Genomic DNA, 8500 nt, shown 5'->3' on the forward strand with positions numbered 1-8500 from the left:
GGATGAATAGAAAACATCATGACACAAAGATATATGAGCATCCATGTTTATAGCAGCACAATTTGTAATAAATAAATCTTGGAAATCTACCCTAAATTTTAAGCAATCAAAAATTTCTATTTTTGTAAAAGAATAGCAGTTATTTTTGTAAAAGAATCTAAAAGATAAATTTTAAAAATTGTAAGGAAAGTCACCCAATCTTAGGAAGCTGAATTCTGAAAGCAAATGTGTTTTTACCCTTTGTCTCAAAATAAGCTCAATTCTATAGAATACTTAGAACAGCAAAAAGCAATTACATACTAACATGATTTGATTTGCTTCGGTATGAAAGTACTTTTAAATTGTTTATTTTATCCTAGTCATCAGTTTCTAAGATTTCAAGTAGATCACTAATAAATACCTGAAATGCTGGGGAAAATTCCTCCTGTTATTCCAATCTGTTAACAACACTATTGAGGTCTTCAGGTCCTGGTACTTTCTTACCCTGCTCAGTCACATCCTCATTAATCAGCCTACACAGTTTTTCAGCTGTGCTCACCAGTACACACCATGAAGATAAACTATCTAATTCTAAGTGTTCTTGGAGGTTCCTCACAGCATTGTTCATTTCTCAATGCCTACTATAAACTTCATTCATTTGAAGATGGACTCCATTTAGAGAAGGTACAGCAAAAATTTGTGAAAGTAAGATACAATAGCTGGCAAAGATTGAAATTTTGGCATGCTGCTGTCCTTTTCCTAATTTTCAACTTCCTCTAACATAGAATTCACCATAAACAACAGATTTCCAACTATGACACCTTCATTTTCATCCTGTTTCTTAAAATTATGCCAAGGCATCAGATCTGTATATAGTATTCTTACAGAATTATGTAAATCCTTCAGGGATATCTGTTTGCCTGCCCACATTTCTATTAGAGGAACAAGATGTTCAAATCCACAGTCTTAAACAAGGTCTTTGTTAAATGTTGGGATCCTTTGCTCTGTTTATAAATGATCAAGGAGCTCTCAGATTATAAATAGTTGAGCTGATGCTACACAGAACCTGAAAGTATCTCTGCTTAACTAGTGCCTGTTGATGGTTTTCTCTGCTGGGTTCACTTTTTTCTCTGTGTCCTCAGTGTTTTTTATGACTCATAAGCTCTTGTAATTTTATTCTTTATTAAGGAATTTTTCCAGTTTCTTCACTTGTCACTTATAAAGTATTATTCATGTTGTAAGGTCCTGCTTTCTAAATCTTTTGGAAGGTTTAGCTATGCACTAAAAGTGCATTAATCTTGGAATTCGACTTCTTGAGTTGATTTGGCAATGACATTAGAAGGCTTTGGTGAGGTGGTGAAGCAGTCATATTTTTATAATCATTTTATTCTTCTGATTGACTTTCATCTTTTTTATACACAGAGGTGCATGGATTTTTCTAATTTTAGATTCTTAATAATTAATCAAGCAAAGCAACTGTCAATCCATGACTATGTGAAGAACTCCTTTGCACAGGTAAGAAAACATGTTTTGAGTGAGAATTTGTTCTTTCTCCTCTTTTCTTAGTTGACAGACATAGTTTTGCAAAGAAGCATTATTTGCTGTTCTATTTCTTTTTTCTTGTAATTCTGGCATTTTGACTGTAAAACTCTATTCTCCTTTTGAAGATTTTTCATTTTATTGTTGCTGGCAGAGATTCACCTTCCAGTTCACTAATTCCGCATTTCATACCCTCCATAATTTGTTCCAAGTCATTAGTTCTTTGATTGTGATTTTCAGCTCAAACTTTTTGTTAGCTGAAGCTCATTTTAAAGTTTCTTTAAGCCCTTGCATCACATTCTGTTGATGATTTGTTTCTTCCACCAACATTTTCAAATTCTGCCTCACCTTTGTGATGACATTAAGATCTGTTCTTTTGACTAGGCCTGAAGGATTTCAGTCATGCCTCATTAACAATAAATTTATGATTTCCCATTATGTTCCCTCCTTTTGTTTCTTAATCATGAATCTGTTTGGTAATTTCTGGATTCTTGAGCTTTCAGGGCTACTGGAGGCATCATGTTTTGTAGAATCAAAGAGGTAGAGTTTGGCAATAAAATCACGTTAGCTGGCTCAGTCATTGTCTGTTCCTCTTGCATTTTACACCTGGTTATTCACATTATCTCAGTGAAATGACCACCCAATGAGTCTCATGCTGAAAGTGGATCCTCATCTTCCTAAGCTATCACCTCCACCATCAGCCAGCCAGATCCACCCATAAGCTGTTTTTATGTGTGCCTCCTTCTGGAGTAAATAAGGCAGAGAAAATAATAAAACACTCTGATACAGATTAATCCCTTTATTATGGAGGAGAAAAACAGATTGGGCTAGGAAGGGACTACCTTAGTCCCTGAAATGAGCTCTTTGTTCCTGGTCACTGGAACTCCTCCTATCATAGGTGAGGACTCCATGGAAAGCAGTGTCAACATGAGAGTGAGAACTGACCAGCAGATGGACAGACCTTCCTGGAGCCCCAGAAATGGCTGGTGCTGGCAGGATTGAAAAGTTCTCCTTGGCACGAGAAGACAGAAACAAGATCATGGAATGGTTTTCTGTTATTCACCAGTGCAGGACAGTCATCCTACATAAGCGCAGAGAGCCCAGAAAGTTTCTCCACCACATTATTTCTTCTGCCAGCTCCATATGCCTTTGATGTCTGGACACTCAAGTCATAGAATAAGTTGTGAGTGTGCTTTACTCCACTTTATTATGAATGAGTTTAGGATTTGCCAATATTATTGATAAGCTTTGAAATTAATTACAAGTGAAGTTATCAGAGCCTGAGATACACTGGCTAAGATGGTTTTAAATACTATTTGTATTCCTTTCCTTATGAAACCATTCTTATTTTTGAATTCTTTTTTCTTAATTCTATTTGAGATCCTTTGGACAATTTATGTCTTCCCATGATTCTTTTCCTCATTTCTTTAACTGCATTGCTTGTTGGTGTTAAACAATCCATTATATTATCTTTGCATCCTTTTATTTAAATAAATTTTAAAATTTTATTTAGAATGTAGTAAAAATATAACAGAACAAGATAAAACAAAGCCAACTGAGACAATGTAGTGACACTGGTACAGAACTTCAAAGCAGGATACTGGGATAGTAGTAATAGGTACTATAATATATCTCATTATCTACACAATAGTTGTTCAGTCAATTTGGTATAGCGAAATCAAACCAAAAACAGACCATTGTAAAACCAATTGAAGGAGAATATTGAATAGAGCGTAACAATCATTACAAATAACAGGGAAAATAACCTTTGCCTTCAAACAGAGCATAGAAGGAAATCCCCCTTATTTGCTATATTACATATGGTCATTTTTCCAAGAGATGCTCAGAACTCTGTCCCTAGTTGCTGATGGGAAAGGGGAGATGTTTGATTTTCAGCCCGCCCCCCAGTAGGCTCATGAGAACAGAAGACTGGTTCTCCTGGCTGGTGCCAGGGGTGCTTACCAAGAGGGCAGGCAAATTCCCTTTTTATGCAGCTGCCTAAATCCCCAAATGGCCTGGTCTCTGGTAGCCGCTTCTGGTTCTCCTCCTGGCTGGCGCCAGGGTCCTTTGCATCCTTTTAGTCTCTGTATGTTAGCGGTGATTTCCTCGTCTTCCATAACTGATTTTGCAAAGTTGCCTCCTGGTAGTGAGGATTGAGGCCAGAGCAGGAACACAGAGGTTAGAGATGGCTGCTTTGCATGTAGGTGACCTTTCTCCCTGGTGACTGGAAGTGGAACTGTATGATTGAAACCATGAAGTGGGGTCCACCAGAGAAGTACTTTCTGTGTCTCTGTCTCTGTTTCTCTGTCTCGGTCTTTCTTGCCTCTCTTTTTTCTCACTTATCTCCCACATTGATAAACAGAAGTTGTACATTATGCTGTGCTCAATCAGAAATTAATGTTCTGAGCACTATGAATTTAATTTTACTGTTGCCTTCACTTCCTCTATTAGAACACAGATGTTTTGACTCCAGGGAGTGCGTTTTATTCATTTGGAAGCCTGGAATCAAGCATAATATCTGGCACAAGAAGTATTTTTCTAAACCCCGAACATATACTTACATTCAACTTAATATATACCTTTATCATGATATCTTTCCCTGCAAAAGTAGAGGTAAATTATACAGTAAAGCAACAGCTGAAATGGTGTGTGTGTGTGCATGTGTGTGTTTGCTTATTAATGAGTGATAAGGATAAATGCAATTTAAAATAGCTTCTGTTTATTTTGCATTTCAGAAAAGCTTCTGAACTCATTGATTATTTATAATGGATAAATATGCCTGGTTAGTTTTTGTTAGCTTTATTGGTTAACTGTTATTAGGGAATAAAGGGTATCGCATTTACATTGTATCTATGGTTTTTAAATTATTCTGTGCTTTAAGGAAAAATAACAAAATAAATTTTCAAATAAAATCCACAATCAGGAAGATGGTGGAGCAGTAAGCATCAGAGAAAGAGCCTCCCTGAGAGTCACCATCCAGACACAGGGATGTCTCAGTGAGAGGAAGACAAGAGGGAGAGAAGTGAGTCCCCTGGACCCAGGAAGTATCTGCAGTGTGAAATGATCCCACTGAGAGGGCAGAAAGAGAGAGATTCAAGGGACAACATGGAGGCAGCCAGCAAAACTTCTCCGAGTCGGGACTCTCTGTGTGACAGGAGCGGTTCAGAGCTGCAGACACAAGGTGACTGCTGGTGACTCCTGAAGGCTCCACAGAGAGATGCAGCCATGCAAGGGAGCAGAGGACATGAAAGACTGCACAGCTGGCAGTGGTGCTGAAGGATCAGTGGTCCATGGGAGTGAGCCATTGGCCCAGAGCCCTCTTGGAGAAAAACCAACAGAGCTAAAAACCCAGAAACACAGTTTCATTCTGTCTCTTCTCTCCAACGCTTATAACCCACCTGCCCTGATCTTGCTTATATTTACCTTCTCTAATCAGGAATTTTTATTGTGCTTTTCCCTTACTCTTGTTTATTATTCATTCTCAAGAATAAATATTTGAGGTTCATTTAATTCCAGTGTGATTTTATGTGTTTTAATAAAACAAATATTATAAAATTTGTTAGGTGTACAGCATTGTTACACTATATATCTATCTATGCCGTATGTCAATACAAAAAGAAGACAAATTCTATGGTCATAGCAATACAAGCAAAATACCAATTGATAATACTCAAAATTTGTTCCTATTAAATCTACATTAAAAATAAGAAGACATTGAATCTTCTACCACTTGGAAAGGGAAGATCATTTTCTTACAACAGGATGAGAACAGATCAGATCACTCCTCATTGGCAGAGCTGTAGGCATAAACTAGGTGTAAAGAAAGATGTCATATACTCCTGTGAAAAAACTCTTTATAAATTTGTCATACTTGAAGGATGTGAATTGAAAGCTGAAACTTCACAATTTTACATTGGTAACCACTCAGGAGGCCTCTGTATGTATGCCTTCCTGCTTTGTTTTTTCTAATTTAAATTTAAAATAAAATATAAGTATAAATTTCATTAGTTTTACTTATACTTTTGGAGACTAAAACCTCAGAGATATAGCAAATGGGAAACAAGTTTAATGCTTGGCATTTCCTACATGGTGCTCAGAAATACATGCACTGTTTTCCTATACAGGTATTTTTCAAGCACAGAAATATGCAAGATAAGGGGGAAGCCCTAAAGACAATGGTTTAGAAGAAATTCTATAAATTAATATGAAATAAGGAAGAAATCAGGCATCTTTCCTATCTACAGGAATAATTCATTTCACTGTATTAGCGATGACCTCGGCACTGTGAACAGAGGAATTAGTGTTTTCTCTGCAGAGCAGGATGTGTGAGGGTGTGACAGGGGAAACGCTGCCTGTCTGTGTAGTGAGATAAGGCGATATTTCTGTCAGTCTCCTGTACATTTGTGCATCACAGAAACCCAGAACTGCAGAAACTCCGTGACATATTAGGTGACGTGTTTTTATCTTCTCGGAGCGCAGAGATACTTTCTAATAAAGTCAAAGGGAAGAGCAAGGAAAATCCAATCCCCAGACTCTGTGTGGCGCCCAGAGGAGCCGCAGGTCCCAGCGGAGGTGTTCCCTGAGAGCTCCTGAAGGAGCCAGCAGCCCATGAAGATGCTTAGTCAGGACCCAGGGACATCTCCTCCTGGAGAGGTGCCTTGCTCCTGCTTTATGTCCTGCGACTGTAAGAGGTAGTGATTTCTCGCACTAAAGCCCGATCTGCAAAACTCTGTGTTCATCCTGCTTGGGGAGAGATCAGAGTGCACTCCAAGGGTCCCATGTGCAAGCCAACAAGTTCCCTTGGTGCTGCTATATCCCACGATCTTAATGTATGCTTACTTTTCAATTTCTTTCTCTCAGTGTAGGAAATTTATCAAAAATGCCTAATAATCATGATCTGAATTAAAGTTTTCCCATCTTTATGGTTTTCCTTCTTTTTCCCCTTTGGGCAACATTTGTTGTACATAATGTTTGCATTCTTTGTTGGGAGCAGTTTGTTGCGCATAACCCATCTATATTCCTTTTTTTATCCACTTTACCTCTCCCTCCATCTCTTGAATCCCTTCTACTTTGAGAAAGATTTAGCTCCCTACTTCTTATTATCTATATCTTATTTTACTCATATTTTATACTTTGAATTTCTCATATAAGAGAAGATACAAAATTTTAAGCTGTATGGCTGATATATTTTACTTAGTATTACACTCTTAAAGTGCGTCCATTTTCCTAGAAATGACTCAAGCTTATGTTATGGCAGAGTAATACTCCACTGTATATTAATGCCACATTTTGCTTATCAATTCATCTTAATGGACATTTAGGCTACTTCCCAGATTTAGATATTATAAATTGTGTTGTTATGAAATCTAAAGTGATTTTAAAGCAAAAATCAATGAAACATAATTTTGATATATGGAATTTTATTTGTGTAAAGAATGAACAATGGTAAATTTGAGTATTGTCCAGTAGTACTTTGCATGTATTGTTATGATCATGAAATTTCTCTTCTTTTTGGTATTAACATACAGGACAGGATGTACATCCATATAGCAAAGGTGGATGTCTAAAGAGTAATAAATGTAGTGCATCAACAGCTTTGTCAAGATTAAGGTAGATAGGCTCGTGCTCACAGAGAAAAACATCTCCATCCCAGGAGGAATAGATGTTGTAGTTGCCTCGAGTTGTACTACTGCCTAGAAAGAACTGTGTATGCCACTGTTCTGTGCAGACATGGTAATAAAAAGACTCTTGCAAGTCTGATGGAAACCAAACATAGATATTTAAAAACTCAGGAAAAATAATAATGGGAGCAAATAATATAATGTTTGAGGTTGTGGGGTAGAAGTTTCCAAATAAACCACAATTAACAATGAACTTCCATGCACCAAGACACTAAAATTTAAAGAATTGTCTCATACAAAATCTTGTGTTACTTTACCTTTTCACATGTTCAGTTTCAGTTGATTTTCTACTCTTGACAGATTACCTCAGGTCACAGCACTGAGAGCTTGAACTCACAGAGCATTCTACTTGAAGTTCCATTCCATAGGGAGGTTTTTCTCTGTGAGAAGAGAGTTCTATGATATGAGAAAAAAGTAACAAAATTTTGAGCAGAAAACCAAGATGTCAGCTCTCATCACAGATTTTTATAGTTTAACCCAATGTAGATGTTTAGTTAATTCTTTCTAGAAGTTTCCAGACATCAAAAATGAATGAGCTAGTATTAAGTAGGATCTCTTTCTACAGTGGAATAATTTCTACATCAAAAATGGAAGAAAGAAAATTATAAAATACATGAAAATTATTAAGAAACATCTTGTAAGGAAATTGTTTCAGAAAGCGTGATTCCAGAAATACAAAATAGCTTCAACTAATGAAAATGAAAACAGGGTGTACTACAAATTGTGAGGTGCTGGCTAATGCCATCATTTATAGCTATTAATACTTTTTCAGCTAAGAAGAGTTACTAAAATCAATGATCTATTCTTCCACTGGAAGTATCTAGAGAAAATAGACTTACGCCAATGAATCTAAAAATATAATAGGGATAAAGTATATTAAATGTATGTATGTATGTATGTATGTATCTATGTAACAAAATGATTAGAGATCAAGTTGTGTAAATATAATACTGAGAGGAAAATACTGATATTAAAATGTAACAATACTATACAGTTTTAACAGTCTATTTCATAAGTGAATTACATATTAGATATTTTCTATTAAAATTTCTCCACAACTCACATAACTAATAAAATATAATTTATAGTGTGATACATTTTTCACATATACACTTGTGTTTTAATCTATTGTAATGTTATTTATTTAAAATTTATTCCAGTTACATTATAATTCATAATTCAATTTGCTTTTACTCTTGTAATAATACAATGCCTTCTTTTTTCTAAATTTCTATGGAGAGTTAGAAATTATTTTCACTTGTCCTCAGAAGTTGCTATTTCTGTATTAGATTTCTCTAGTT

At 36.1% G+C, this 8500-nt stretch overlaps 1 pseudogene; it reads right to left on the reverse strand.

The window, feature by feature from the left end:
* Positions 1 to 355: 355 nt before the first annotated feature.
* Positions 356 to 1986, reverse strand: LOC106026772 (centrosomal protein of 70 kDa-like; annotated as a pseudogene).
* Positions 1987 to 8500: the final 6514 nt, after the last annotated feature.

The sequence above is a fragment of the Cavia porcellus genome, unplaced genomic scaffold, assembly GCF_034190915.1.
Source record: "Cavia porcellus strain 051 isolate PalLab524CR breed Dunkin Hartley unplaced genomic scaffold, mCavPor4.1 scaffold_17, whole genome shotgun sequence".
NCBI lineage: Eukaryota > Metazoa > Chordata > Mammalia > Rodentia > Caviidae > Cavia > Cavia porcellus.